This window comes from Leiobunum rupestre, chromosome 3 (assembly GCF_980474605.1).
Source record: "Leiobunum rupestre chromosome 3, qqLeiRupe1.1.hap1, whole genome shotgun sequence".
Lineage (NCBI taxonomy): Eukaryota > Metazoa > Arthropoda > Arachnida > Opiliones > Sclerosomatidae > Leiobunum > Leiobunum rupestre.
In genome coordinates, this window is record NC_143386.1 from 4,758,720 (window position 1) to 4,775,566 (window position 16,847).

The window sequence follows — 16,847 nt, forward strand, 5'->3', positions numbered from 1 at the left end:
TCAATCGGTTTACGACAGACTATCATTAACCGAAATAATTCAGTGTCATACTTATGATATCACCCTATAGGGTTGTTTAAAAATTACGAAAGGCAGAAAAACAAATGGAAACGCCTCCCGTAAATTACGCAACGAATATTCAAACCCTTCATTTATGAAAGCCACATAAATAGGGCTTCTAACTGCGTTGCTCTCTAGATCAACGGGATATTATTAATCTGATACCTTTAGCGGATAACTAAGGGCAGTACGCGGATAAGCTTTGCGCATTTCTGACAAACCCAAGTGGCTTTCACAGATTATCTGTTCTTTTTAAATTATATCTTTAATCCGCAATAACTGATGATTTCCTATTTTAGTGTAAATTTATATTGACTTGGAGAAACCATGGGCCAAATAATGATAAATCCAGGACATGTTTATGCGAAAAACCCGCCCAAGAGCACTAACACCCGACCACTATTGCCCCCTATTGGGAAAAACACGCGATCGCAAATCTTTAATAATAATATTAAACATCGTTATTATATCATATTTTTATACCCATATTTTGATTATCAGATGAATTTTAATTTTTATTATTAATCAAGAATGATTATTATATATTTAGCACATCCTTATTATGAATAATGATTAAATCGAATTTATTCTGCAACATTTATCACTTAAAATCAATGATTACTTAGCTCAGATTTTACATCTTCTATAACAGGTATATAGGTAATGCTAATAACATTAAATTTCCTTACTTTTAACTTCTTTAATATTTCTTATGCAGCAAATCTTCAGTCTCCTTTCGGGTGATTCTACGAAAGACCACGACACGATCGCTTTTACAGTTTCCCAAGTATGACTTAGATGCTTATACAAATCCTATACTCAACGGCAAAAAAGCCACTGTACCTTGTCGAGCAATTCGGAAAAACCCCGCTATAACTGGCCGGTTGAAATATTTTTGGAGAGGTGCCTTCGAAATTCCACGAATTCTCGATGCTTTATTTTCGGTGGCCTTGAAAACCAAACGGTTGAATTTGGCGTAGACCCAAAAGATTAATTTTCGTTACCCTTTCAGTCAACTTCACCTGTTAGCCTTTGCTAATGGTTCTAGGAGTAAGGGAAAACGAATAGTTGATCAGCGATGTTAAACTAGGATAATTATCGTACACGTCGATTATTCGCGGTGCAGAGGCAATGCAGTCTCAGTACTAAACACTTTTCCTCTGGGCGCCTAACTCGGTGATTTTTTGTACTACCTGCCCTAAGTTCGTGTGGGAGTATGTTTTTTTTTGATTTTGTATTAGTTTTTATTAACAAATATGAACAATAAGTACTTGTGTTTTGTTTTACAACTTTTAAATTGCTGGAAATATCCCGATGGAGGACTTAGACCAAAAGTAGCATCCACGTAAGTAGGAGTGTCTAACCTCTTCAGGGTTTTTCCATGTACAGGTACACGGGGGGGTCGGCACTGGAAGTCCCCGCTCCCTTCCCCCTGGGGCCTAAACTAGGTCACTTCCGGCAGATGGCGCGTGATCGCGCGTATACTTCGCGCTGATTGGCTGGCGCCACGCGGTTACCACGCGGCGCGTGTACTTCACGCGAAATCATTAAAAATGGCGTCAGTGGCGCTGATTAGTTGGCGCTAAATTATTAAAAATGGGGTCAGTGCTCCTTTAAAGGAATTCCCAGGTTGTCTATACTCGGGCTTTTCCATTGTTAACGCTGTGACAGGTTTTGATTGATTTAGTACAGGTGTTATTCTGTGTAGAAAGTACGATGTTCCCCCGTTGCTATGGTGACTTCGGCCCGACGTTTAATAGTATTTTATCAACAAACTTAGCAAATACCTTTAGTGACAATACCGAGAGAATCGCAAACACCTATTAATTATGTCATATTTCTCGAATTATTACGTCTGTCAAAATGAGGTAGCGCGATTTTACTCGCTTGAAATTAGGAAAAATAGCCGGGTTAGTGAACAATCCTTTCGCAAAATTCGCATAGTCATGGTTGAAACCGGTTCATTCCCGTTTCGTTGACAGTTAAGTAATTAATCATTTTGACAGCTCAAATGGTTATTGATAATATTAACACCTGTTAATATGACTCATTCGTTAACTGCCACGCGATTATATTGTTCTTACTCCTTCTTACCTTGCCAGTATAAAAGAAATCGCGCAACGGTCAATTTCGCAGAAGCGACTAACACCGGAATCGCTTTTCTCAACGACTCAGAGACTCAAGAAGATCAGCAAGAGGCTAATTATTTTTTGATAAATTTTAAGCGAGATTAGTTTTTTAATCTGTATATGCCCGAGACGACATTAAGCTCGATTATGACACCCCACCAACAGCACCAGTGCAGTTGCCCGAAGTTTAAGCTAGAAAATCAAAAGTTGGCGAAGTAATTAAAAAAAGAAACCTCGACAATTATTCGCTGGGAAAGGGGCTAAACAAGACCAAGAAAAATTAACAAAAAATAACACTTGGCACGATGTTGTATTAGAATTCTCCGAGCTCGGAGATTTGAGCGTTAAAATAACGACTTTTGACCGAAAATATATAGAGATATAAGGCGTTACGCCACGCACGTAGCATCCAGTCGTCCGCAACCGACTAAACAGGGTGTATGCGTTAAACTAGAATCACGACCCTAGCTTAAAGCAGCCTTAGAAGACGTCAAGGACCAAGACGCCAAATTTGCCATAGCCAGGCCACCGGTCACACTTGCTTGACCAAAAATTCTGGTTCCTCATTTGCAAAATCGCTTACCCTATATGGAAGAAAAGACATTCACGACGTCCTGCGGTTATTTAGGGATGTGACTCACCGCTACGACGAAATTCGTAAATTACAATGACTCAAGAAGCCCCTCTCGATTTAAGTACCAGGTTTCGACCTGAGAACTTTTATTCGGTTACTAAAATTATTTATCGGACTTCCAAAAAATACAAATGTAAAACTTTAGAATTCAAGTGCGAGTTTAAAAACTTGGACGAACTCAATCACGCGCGAATAGAAACCCAATTAAACGAAATTTTCCAATCCTTATTAAACGAAATTAGTCGAATTAGTTATAGTCGAATTAGAATAGCGGTCATTTCGGACGAACTCGAAGAGCCCATTAATTTCCAATTTATGAACCTAAACGAGTTGACGGCCGATAGAATTTTAAGCGGTATCGAGCAGGTAGCCCAGTCCCATTAGAATTTATACTTTGAAGTCCCCCTAAAATTTTACATAATTCTTCTGCAAGACACCAATATGAGTGGTATTCGAAAAAGTATTCGTAACAGGACTATTGAGTGCTTAGAAAATTACATTGAACAGTGCAATCCCTTTATTCCGATTCGCAATTCTGATAATCTATGCTTTGCCAGGGCTGTCGCTGTAGGAAAATGCCTCGCTGACTACCAAGAATTAAAAAATAAAGGCCAATCCAAAAATTTTAATATGAATCATCTAGATAACATTCGTAATGTCAACCATCCAAAACAAAAAAGCGGCCTTGGCGTTACACAGATTGTCAAAAGTTCCCCCAGGTCCTGTTGAAATAAAAGATATTCCTAAATTCCAAAATGTCTTGCCAGATTATCAAATTATCTTACACGATTCCGATTCCAATTTTGACCCCATTTATTTAGGCCACTTTCAACCCAAAAAAAGCTTACGCCGCCATGTTCGGGGGAAAAGGGTACTGCCCATTTTGTTTGAACGTTTTTGGAAATATCAAAGAAAAAAAGAAGCACAATTGCGAGGGTCCCGTTAGCTGTAAGCGTTGTCTCGATACGAAGCGCCAGCTGCTTTAGATATTTTTCGGGGGATACGTGCTTCCAAAAGCATATAGAATTAAGCACATGAGACAAACTCAAACGTTGCCTGATTTGCGGGAAAGAGTTTGAAGGGGACCACGTATGCGATTTGAAATGTCGCTATTGCAAAATTGAGCACCCGAAAAATTCATGTTTTGTTCAACCTATAACTTTACCAGAAAATTCCGCCAGAATCCTTCACTTTGATTTTGAAACTTTAGCCGACAATGACGAGATCCAGCCCGTTCTCCTCATTACAGCTATGCAAGACTGTCTTTACTCTGAAAAGTACGATTACCGTACCTATACCGGCTTTAATTGCGTCGAGACGTTTTTAGATTATTTATTGGAGAGTCAGGTCGTTGTAAAAAAGGGTAAAACAAAATATTCAAAGGTCGAACCACTTTTTAAAAACATTACGTGCATTTCGCGTTTTGGGTCAATAATCCCCGAAGTTATCTTTAAAGGCTGCAAACTTCTCGCGATGTTTCTGTCCAAATACGATATAAGATTTATAGATAGCTTTTCTTATTTTCCAGCCCCTCTCAGAAGCTTCTCCAAAACCTTTAATTTAAGCGAAAGCAAGGGATTTTTCACGTATTCCTTCTTAAAAAAAGATACCTTAGACTATATCGGCACCGTACCTCAAAAATCCTTTTTCGAAGTAGATAAATTCACTCCAGACCAATTGGCAAATTTCGAAACTTGGTACAACGCCCAAACATTTATCGTTTTTAGAGGTCGGGGATGGTTAACTTTTATTCAATAGATAAAGCTCTCAAAATTATTCGTAAACAGTTTTGATCAAGTAATTTATATTTCTGTATTATCTGATTAATTTTTTGATAAATTTGTAAAATTAATCGGAAAAACGACGTTTTTTCGATAAAAAGCTCAAACTTTACGAAAAATACATGTTTTTTAATCATTTTCCGAAACATTAACCGGTAAATTTCTTTGTTTACATTTTCCCCCCGAAAAAAATCAATTTACCGTCCTCTAATCGTTTTTGATTTAAAAGAAGTATTGACAAAGTACGCCATTGATGACGTCAAGCTGTTACAGAGGGGTTTTGACCGGTTCAGAAATCTTTTTAGAGAAAAGGTCAATTTCGACATTTTGGCGGGAAAAAGCGTGACTCTACCGGGAGCTTTAACCGATTTATTTTTGAGCCGTTATCTTAAACCAAATACCATAGCTATTATCCCGCCAGCAGGGTACAGGGGTAAGCATTCCGTTAAAGCTCTCAGATGGGCGGCTTACGTGGAGCAAAAAATGCACGTAAAGTTTCAAACGGCGCGATCTTTGGAGGGAGAAAAGTTTTTAGCCCCCTACCACCCCGACATTTACAGCGCTGACCCTTTAATAATTGGGGAATTTTTCGGGTGTTTCTGGCACGGGTGTCCCAATCACACTGACCATAATGGGTACAATTACGAACTTAAAGAATCTAATATCAATAATTACTTAAAAACTCTTGACAAAATCGAGTTTTATCGTCAAAATTACCCCAACGCGCGTTTAATTACCATATGGGAATGTGAATGGGACACGTTTTTAAAAGAAAACCCCGAAATAAATTCTTTTTGCGACGAACTGGCTTTCTCCGACCCTATCAATTCGCGAAGCGCTCTGAGGGGCGGGCGCGTTGAAATTTTTTTACTGTATATAGAATCCACCCCCGAGAGGCCTATTAAATTTTACGATTTTAACAGCATGTATCCCTCTGTCTCCATGTCCAAAAATTACCGCTACCCCAAAGGGCTCCCCGAAATCTTAACTAGCAACTTTAATTACGAACCCGATTTCTATTTCGGGCTGATCAAAGCGATTCTTCTCCCACCCCAAGATCTATATCTCCCCGTCTTGGGCTCCCTGATTGGCGATAAATTAATGTTTACGCTATGTAGAACGTGCGCCCTCTATAATCTAGCCGACTGTCGTCATACGGAGGCGGAACGCGCGATTACAGACACGTATACCACCCCCGAGTTTTATTTATCCCTTCAATATAATTATAAAGTTTTACAAATTCACGAAGTGCAGCATTATCGCGAAACTTTCGACTCTGACTGCCCCCTATTTGACGATTACGTCAGAGATTTTTATAAAATGAAAACCCAATACGCTGGTTTTCCTAAAAACGTTGACTCCTTAGAAGAAAAACAAAAATATTTAAACGACTTTTAGGAACAGGACGGGATAAAAATAGGCCTAGAAGAGGTTAGCTCTAACCCGGCTCTCAAAGCGCTTGGCAAGTTTTCCCTTAACCAGCTTTGGGGGCGCCACCTAATTCAATTACGTTGAAATAATAGTTCTTTTATTAATTCCTACGCCGACTTGGTTAAAATTTTATCTGATAAAACGAAAGAGCTGACCGATTTAAAACTCCTAGAAAACGGAATGGCTCTCGTGACGACCAAAGATCACGAAGACCACGTCCCGGCTTATCGTAAAGGTTCCCTATATGGAAGAAAAGACATTCACGACGTCCTGCGGTTATTTAGGGATGTGACTCACCGCTACGACGAAATTCGTAAATTACAATGACTCAAGAAGCCCCTCTCGATTTAAGTACCAGGTTTCGACCTGAGAACTTTTATTCGGTTACTAAAATTATTTATCGGACTTCCAAAAAATACAAATGTAAAACTTTAGAATTCAAGTGCGAGTTTAAAAACTTGGACGAACTCAATCACGCGCGAATAGAAACCCAATTAAACGAAATTTTCCAATCCTTATTAAACGAAATTAGTCGAATTAGTTATAGTCGAATTAGAATAGCGGTCATTTCGGACGAACTCGAAGAGCCCATTAATTTCCAATTTATGAACCTAAACGAGTTGACGGCCGATAGAATTTTAAGCGGTATCGAGCAGGTAGCCCAGTCCCATTAGAATTTATACTTTGAAGTCCCCCTAAAATTTTACATAATTCTTCTGCAAGACACCAATATGAGTGGTATTCGAAAAAGTATTCGTAACAGGACTATTGAGTGCTTAGAAAATTACATTGAACAGTGCAATCCCTTTATTCCGATTCGCAATTCTGATAATCTATGCTTTGCCAGGGCTGTCGCTGTAGGAAAATGCCTCGCTGACTACCAAGAATTAAAAAATAAAGGCCAATCCAAAAATTTTAATATGAATCATCTAGATAACATTCGTAATGTCAACCATCCAAAACAAAAAAGCGGCCTTGGCGTTACACAGATTGTCAAAAGTTCCCCCAGGTCCTGTTGAAATAAAAGATATTCCTAAATTCCAAAATGTCTTGCCAGATTATCAAATTATCTTACACGATTCCGATTCCAATTTTGACCCCATTTATTTAGGCCACTTTCAACCCAAAAAAATCTTACGCCGCCATGTTCGGGGGAAAAGGGTACTGCCCATTTTGTTTGAACGTTTTTGGAAATATCAAAGAAAAAAAGAAGCACAATTGCGAGGGTCCCGTTAGCTGTAAGCGTTGTCTCGATACGAAGCGCCAGCTGCTTTAGATATTTTTCGGGGGATACGTGCTTCCAAAAGCATATAGAATTAAGCACATGAGACAAACTCAAACGTTGCCTGATTTGCGGGAAAGAGTTTGAAGGGGACCACGTATGCGATTTGAAATGTCGCTATTGCAAAATTGAGCACCCGAAAAATTCATGTTTTGTTCAACCTATAACTTTACCAGAAAATTCCGCCAGAATCCTTCACTTTGATTTTGAAACTTTAGCCGACAATGACGAGATCCAGCCCGTTCTCCTCATTACAGCTATGCAAGACTGTCTTTACTCTGAAAAGTACGATTACCGTACCTATACCGGCTTTAATTGCGTCGAGACGTTTTTAGATTATTTATTGGAGAGTCAGGTCGTTGTAAAAAAGGGTAAAACAAAATATTCAAAGGTCGAACCACTTTTTAAAAACATTACGTGCATTTCGCGTTTTGGGTCAATAATCCCCGAAGTTATCTTTAAAGGCTGCAAACTTCTCGCGATGTTTCTGTCCAAATACGATATAAGATTTATAGATAGCTTTTCTTATTTTCCAGCCCCTCTCAGAAGCTTCTCCAAAACCTTTAATTTAAGCGAAAGCAAGGGATTTTTCACGTATTCCTTCTTAAAAAAAGATACCTTAGACTATATCGGCACCGTACCTCAAAAATCCTTTTTCGAAGTAGATAAATTCACTCCAGACCAATTGGCAAATTTCGAAACTTGGTACAACGCCCAAAAATTTATCGTTTTTAGAGGTCGGGGATGGTTAACTTTTATTCAATAGATAAAGCTCTCAAAATTATTCGTAAAAAGTTTTGATCAAGTAATTTATATTTCTGTATTATCTGATTAATTTTTTGATAAATTTGTAAAATTAATCGGAAAAACGACGTTTTTTCGATAAAAAGCTCAAACTTTACGAAAAATACATGTTTTTTAATCATTTTCCGAAACATTAACCGGTAAATTTCTTTGTTTACATTTTCCCCCCGAAAAAAATCAATTTACCGTCCTCTAATCGTTTTTGATTTAAAAGAAGTATTGACAAAGTACGCCATTGATGACGTCAAGCTGTTACAGAGGGGTTTTGACCGGTTCAGAAATCTTTTTAGAGAAAAGGTCAATTTCGACATTTTGGCGGGAAAAAGCGTGACTCTACCGGGAGCTTTAACCGATTTATTTTTGAGCCGTTATCTTAAACCAAATACCATAGCTATTATCCCGCCAGCAGGGTACAGGGGTAAGCATTCCGTTAAAGCTCTCAGATGGGCGGCTTACGTGGAGCAAAAAATGCACGTAAAGTTTCAAACGGCGCGATCTTTGGAGGGAGAAAAGTTTTTAGCCCCCTACCACCCCGACATTTACAGCGCTGACCCTTTAATAATTGGGGAATTTTTCGGGTGTTTCTGGCACGGGTGTCCCAATCACACTGACCATAATGGGTACAATTACGAACTTAAAGAATCTAATATCAATAATAACTTAAAAACTCTTGACAAAATCGAGTTTTATCGTCAAAATTACCCCAACGCGCGTTTAATTACCATATGGGAATGTGAATGGGACACGTTTTTAAAAGAAAACCCCGAAATAAATTCTTTTTGCGACGAACTGGCTTTCTCCGACCCTATCAATTCGCGAAGCGCTCTGAGGGGCGGGCGCGTTGAAATTTTTTTACTGTATATAGAATCCACCCCCGAGAGGCCTATTAAATTTTACGATTTTAACAGCATGTATCCCTCTGTCTCCATGTCCAAAAATTACCGCTACCCCAAAGGGCTCCCCGAAATCTTAACTAGCAACTTTAATTACGAACCCGATTTCTATTTCGGGCTGATCAAAGCGATTCTTCTCCCACCCCAAGATCTATATCTCCCCGTCTTGGGCTCCCTGATTGGCGATAAATTAATGTTTACGCTATGTAGAACGTGCGCCCTCTATAATCTAGCCGACTGTCGTCATACGGAGGCGGAACGCGCGATTACAGACACGTATACCACCCCCGAGTTTTATTTATCCCTTCAATATAATTATAAAGTTTTACAAATTCACGAAGTGCAGCATTATCGCGAAACTTTCGACTCTGACTGCCCCCTATTTGACGATTACGTCAGAGATTTTTATAAAATGAAAACCCAATACGCTGGTTTTCCTAAAAACGTTGACTCCTTAGAAGAAAAACAAAAATATTTAAACGACTTTTAGGAACAGGACGGGATAAAAATAGGCCTAGAAGAGGTTAGCTCTAACCCGGCTCTCAAAGCGCTTGGCAAGTTTTCCCTTAACCAGCTTTGGGGGCGCCACCTAATTCAATTACGTTGAAATAATAGTTCTTTTATTAATTCCTACGCCGACTTGGTTAAAATTTTATCTGATAAAACGAAAGAGCTGACCGATTTAAAACTCCTAGAAAACGGAATGGCTCTCGTGACGACCAAAGATCACGAAGACCACGTCCCGGCTTATCGTAAAGGTTCCCTATATGGAAGAAAAGACATTCACGACGTCCTGCGGTTATTTAGGGATGTGACTCACCGCTACGACGAAATTCGTAAATTACAATGACTCAAGAAGCCCCTCTCGATTTAAGTACCAGGTTTCGACCTGAGAACTTTTATTCGGTTACTAAAATTATTTATCGGACTTCCAAAAAATACAAATGTAAAACTTTAGAATTCAAGTGCGAGTTTAAAAACTTGGACGAACTCAATCACGCGCGAATAGAAACCCAATTAAACGAAATTTTCCAATCCTTATTAAACGAAATTAGTCGAATTAGTTATAGTCGAATTAGAATAGCGGTCATTTCGGACGAACTCGAAGAGCCCATTAATTTCCAATTTATGAACCTAAACGAGTTGACGGCCGATAGAATTTTAAGCGGTATCGAGCAGGTAGCCCAGTCCCATTAGAATTTATACTTTGAAGTCCCCCTAAAATTTTACATAATTCTTCTGCAAGACACCAATATGAGTGGTATTCGAAAAAGTATTCGTAACAGGACTATTGAGTGCTTAGAAAATTACATTGAACAGTGCAATCCCTTTATTCCGATTCGCAATTCTGATAATCTATGCTTTGCCAGGGCTGTCGCTGTAGGAAAATGCCTCGCTGACTACCAAGAATTAAAAAATAAAGGCCAATCCAAAAATTTTAATATGAATCATCTAGATAACATTCGTAATGTCAACCATCCAAAACAAAAAAGCGGCCTTGGCGTTACACAGATTGTCAAAAGTTCCCCCAGGTCCTGTTGAAATAAAAGATATTCCTAAATTCCAAAATGTCTTGCCAGATTATCAAATTATCTTACACGATTCCGATTCCAATTTTGACCCCATTTATTTAGGCCACTTTCAACCCAAAAAAAGCTTACGCCGCCATGTTCGGGGGAAAAGGGTACTGCCCATTTTGTTTGAACGTTTTTGGAAATATCAAAGAAAAAAAGAAGCACAATTGCGAGGGTCCCGTTAGCTGTAAGCGTTGTCTCGATACGAAGCGCCAGCTGCTTTAGATATTTTTCGGGGGATACGTGCTTCCAAAAGCATATAGAATTAAGCACATGAGACAAACTCAAACGTTGCCTGATTTGCGGGAAAGAGTTTGAAGGGGACCACGTATGCGATTTGAAATGTCGCTATTGCAAAATTGAGCACCCGAAAAATTCATGTTTTGTTCAACCTATAACTTTACCAGAAAATTCCGCCAGAATCCTTCACTTTGATTTTGAAACTTTAGCCGACAATGACGAGATCCAGCCCGTTCTCCTCATTACAGCTATGCAAGACTGTCTTTACTCTGAAAAGTACGATTACCGTACCTATACCGGCTTTAATTGCGTCGAGACGTTTTTAGATTATTTATTGGAGAGTCAGGTCGTTGTAAAAAAGGGTAAAACAAAATATTCAAAGGTCGAACCACTTTTTAAAAACATTACGTGCATTTCGCGTTTTGGGTCAATAATCCCCGAAGTTATCTTTAAAGGCTGCAAACTTCTCGCGATGTTTCTGTCCAAATACGATATAAGATTTATAGATAGCTTTTCTTATTTTCCAGCCCCTCTCAGAAGCTTCTCCAAAACCTTTAATTTAAGCGAAAGCAAGGGATTTTTCACGTATTCCTTCTTAAAAAAAGATACCTTAGACTATATCGGCACCGTACCTCAAAAATCCTTTTTCGAAGTAGATAAATTCACTCCAGACCAATTGGCAAATTTCGAAACTTGGTACAACGCCCAAAAATTTATCGTTTTTAGAGGTCGGGGATGGTTAACTTTTATTCAATAGATAAAGCTCTCAAAATTATTCGTAAACAGTTTTGATCAAGTAATTTATATTTCTGTATTATCTGATTAATTTTTTGATAAATTTGTAAAATTAATCGGAAAAACGACGTTTTTTCGATAAAAAGCTCAAACTTTACGAAAAATACATGTTTTTTAATCATTTTCCGAAACATTAACCGGTAAATTTCTTTGTTTACATTTTCCCCCCGAAAAAAATCAATTTACCGTCCTCTAATCGTTTTTGATTTAAAAGAAGTATTGACAAAGTACGCCATTGATGACGTCAAGCTGTTACAGAGGGGTTTTGACCGGTTCAGAAATCTTTTTAGAGAAAAGGTCAATTTCGACATTTTGGCGGGAAAAAGCGTGACTCTACCGGGAGCTTTAACCGATTTATTTTTGAGCCGTTATCTTAAACCAAATACCATAGCTATTATCCCGCCAGCAGGGTACAGGGGTAAGCATTCCGTTAAAGCTCTCAGATGGGCGGCTTACGTGGAGCAAAAAATGCACGTAAAGTTTCAAACGGCGCGATCTTTGGAGGGAGAAAAGTTTTTAGCCCCCTACCACCCCGACATTTACAGCGCTGACCCTTTAATATTTGGGGAATTTTTCGGGTGTTTCTGGCACGGGTGTCCCAATCACGGGTACAATTACGAACTTAAAGAATCTAATATCAATAATTACTTAAAAACTCTTGACAAAATCGAGTTTTATCGTCAAAATTACCCCAACGCGCGTTTAATTACCATATGGGAATGTGAATGGGACACGTTTTTAAAAGAAAACCCCGAAATAAATTCTTTTTGCGACGAACTGGCTTTCTCCGACCCTATCAATTCGCGAAGCGCTCTGAGGGGCGGGCGCGTTGAAATTTTTTTACTGTATATAGAATCCACCCCCGAGAGGCCTATTAAATTTTACGATTTTAACAGCATGTATCCCTCTGTCTCCATGTCCAAAAATTACCGCTACCCCAAAGGGCTCCCCGAAATCTTAACTAGCAACTTTAATTACGAACCCGATTTCTATTTCGGGCTGATCAAAGCGATTCTTCTCCCACCCCAAGATCTATATCTCCCCGTCTTGGGCTCCCTGATTGGCGATAAATTAATGTTTACGCTATGTAGAACGTGCGCCCTCTATAATCTAGCCGACTGTCGTCATACGGAGGCGGAACGCGCGATTACAGACACGTATACCACCCCCGAGTTTTATTTATCCCTTCAATATAATTATAAAGTTTTACAAATTCACGAAGTGCAGCATTATCGCGAAACTTTCGACTCTGACTGCCCCCTATTTGACGATTACGTCAGAGATTTTTATAAAATGAAAACCCAATACGCTGGTTTTCCTAAAAACGTTGACTCCTTAGAAGAAAAACAAAAATATTTAAACGACTTTTAGGAACAGGACGGGATAAAAATAGGCCTAGAAGAGGTTAGCTCTAACCCGGCTCTCAAAGCGCTTGGCAAGTTTTCCCTTAACCAGCTTTGGGGGCGCCACCTAATTCAATTACGTTGAAATAATAGTTCTTTTATTAATTCCTACGCCGACTTGGTTAAAATTTTATCTGATAAAACGAAAGAGCTGACCGATTTAAAACTCCTAGAAAACGGAATGGCTCTCGTGACGACCAAAGATCACGAAGACCACGTCCCGGCTTATCGTAAAGGTTCCCTATATGGAAGAAAAGACATTCACGACGTCCTGCGGTTATTTAGGGATGTGACTCACCGCTACGACGAAATTCGTAAATTACAATGACTCAAGAAGCCCCTCTCGATTTAAGTACCAGGTTTCGACCTGAGAACTTTTATTCGGTTACTAAAATTATTTATCGGACTTCCAAAAAATACAAATGTAAAACTTTAGAATTCAAGTGCGAGTTTAAAAACTTGGACGAACTCAATCACGCGCGAATAGAAACCCAATTAAACGAAATTTTCCAATCCTTATTAAACGAAATTAGTCGAATTAGTTATAGTCGAATTAGAATAGCGGTCATTTCGGACGAACCCGAAGAGCCCATTAATTTCCAATTTATGAACCTAAACGAGTTGACGGCCGATAGAATTTTAAGCGGTATCGAGCAGGTAGCCCAGTCCCATTAGAATTTATACTTTGAAGTCCCCCTAAAATTTTACATAATTCTTCTGCAAGACACCAATATGAGTGGTATTCGAAAAAGTATTCGTAACAGGACTATTGAGTGCTTAGAAAATTACATTGAACAGTGCAATCCCTTTATTCCGATTCGCAATTCTGATAATCTATGCTTTGCCAGGGCTGTCGCTGTAGGAAAATGCCTCGCTGACTACCAAGAATTAAAAAATAAAGGCCAATCCAAAAATTTTAATATGAATCATCTAGATAACATTCGTAATGTCAACCATCCAAAACAAAAAAGCGGCCTTGGCGTTACACAGATTGTCAAAAGTTCCCCCAGGTCCTGTTGAAATAAAAGATATTCCTAAATTCCAAAATGTCTTGCCAGATTATCAAATTATCTTACACGATTCCGATTCCAATTTTGACCCCATTTATTTAGGCCACTTTCAACCCAAAAAAATCTTACGCCGCCATGTTCGGGGGAAAAGGGTACTGCCCATTTTGTTTGAACGTTTTTGGAAATATCAAAGAAAAAAAGAAGCACAATTGCGAGGGTCCCGTTAGCTGTAAGCGTTGTCTCGATACGAAGCGCCAGCTGCTTTAGATATTTTTCGGGGGATACGTGCTTCCAAAAGCATATAGAATTAAGCACATGAGACAAACTCAAACGTTGCCTGATTTGCGGGAAAGAGTTTGAAGGGGACCACGTATGCGATTTGAAATGTCGCTATTGCAAAATTGAGCACCCGAAAAATTCATGTTTTGTTCAACCTATAACTTTACCAGAAAATTCCGCCAGAATCCTTCACTTTGATTTTGAAACTTTAGCCGACAATGACGAGATCCAGCCCGTTCTCCTCATTACAGCTATGCAAGACTGTCTTTACTCTGAAAAGTACGATTACCGTACCTATACCGGCTTTAATTGCGTCGAGACGTTTTTAGATTATTTATTGGAGAGTCAGGTCGTTGTAAAAAAGGGTAAAACAAAATATTCAAAGGTCGAACCACTTTTTCAAAACATTACGTGCATTTCGCGTTTTGGGTCAATAATCCCCGAAGTTATCTTTAAAGGCTGCAAACTTCTCGCGATGTTTCTGTCCAAATACGATATAAGATTTATAGATAGCTTTTCTTATTTTCCAGCCCCTCTCAGAAGCTTCTCCAAAACCTTTAATTTAAGCGAAAGCAAGGGATTTTTCACGTATTCCTTCTTAAAAAAAGATACCTTAGACTATATCGGCACCGTACCTCAAAAATCCTTTTTCGAAGTAGATAAATTCACTCCAGACCAATTGGCAAATTTCGAAACTTGGTACAACGCCCAAAAATTTATCGTTTTTAGAGGTCGGGGATGGTTAACTTTTATTCAATAGATAAAGCTCTCAAAATTATTCGTAAAAAGTTTTGATCAAGTAATTTATATTTCTGTATTATCTGATTAATTTTTTGATAAATTTGTAAAATTAATCGGAAAAACGACGTTTTTTCGATAAAAAGCTCAAACTTTACGAAAAATACATGTTTTTTAATCATTTTCCGAAACATTAACCGGTAAATTTCTTTGTTTACATTTTCCCCCCGAAAAAAATCAATTTACCGTCCTCTAATCGTTTTTGATTTAAAAGAAGTATTGACAAAGTACGCCATTGATGACGTCAAGCTGTTACAGAGGGGTTTTGACCGGTTCAGAAATCTTTTTAGAGAAAAGGTCAATTTCGACATTTTGGCGGGAAAAAGCGTGACTCTACCGGGAGCTTTAACCGATTTATTTTTGAGCCGTTATCTTAAACCAAATACCATAGCTATTATCCCGCCAGCAGGGTACAGGGGTAAGCATTCCGTTAAAGCTCTCAGATGGGCGGCTTACGTGGAGCAAAAAATGCACGTAAAGTTTCAAACGGCGCGATCTTTGGAGGGAGAAAAGTTTTTAGCCCCCTACCACCCCGACATTTACAGCGCTGACCCTTTAATAATTGGGGAATTTTTCGGGTGTTTCTGGCACGGGTGTCCCAATCACACTGACCATAATGGGTACAATTACGAACTTAAAGAATCTAATATCAATAATAACTTAAAAACTCTTGACAAAATCGAGTTTTATCGTCAAAATTACCCCAACGCGCGTTTAATTACCATATGGGAATGTGAATGGGACACGTTTTTAAAAGAAAACCCCGAAATAAATTCTTTTTGCGACGAACTGGCTTTCTCCGACCCTATCAATTCGCGAAGCGCTCTGAGGGGCGGGCGCGTTGAAATTTTTTTACTGTATATAGAATCCACCCCCGAGAGGCCTATTAAATTTTACGATTTTAACAGCATGTATCCCTCTGTCTCCATGTCCAAAAATTACCGCTACCCCAAAGGGCTCCCCGAAATCTTAACTAGCAACTTTAATTACGAACCCGATTTCTATTTCGGGCTGATCAAAGCGATTCTTCTCCCACCCCAAGATCTATATCTCCCCGTCTTGGGCTCCCTGATTGGCGATAAATTAATGTTTACGCTATGTAGAACGTGCGCCCTCTATAATCTAGCCGACTGTCGTCATACGGAGGCGGAACGCGCGATTACAGACACGTATACCACCCCCGAGTTTTATTTATCCCTTCAATATAATTATAAAGTTTTACAAATTCACGAAGTGCAGCATTATCGCGAAACTTTCGACTCTGACTGCCCCCTATTTGACGATTACGTCAGAGATTTTTATAAAATGAAAACCCAATACGCTGGTTTTCCTAAAAACGTTGACTCCTTAGAAGAAAAACAAAAATATTTAAACGACTTTTAGGAACAGGACGGGATAAAAATAGGCCTAGAAGAGGTTAGCTCTAACCCGGCTCTCAAAGCGCTTGGCAAGTTTTCCCTTAACCAGCTTTGGGGGCGCCACCTAATTCAATTACGTTGAAATAATAGTTCTTTTATTAATTCCTACGCCGACTTGGTTAAAATTTTATCTGATAAAACGAAAGAGCTGACCGATTTAAAACTCCTAGAAAACGGAATGGCTCTCGTGACGACCAAAGATCACGAAGACCACGTCCCGGCTTATCGTAAAGGTTCCCCAACTGTGGGCATTTTCGTCGCCTCGTATGGGCGTATTAAATTATAAAATCTAATGGCTAAAATAGGGCCTAATTTG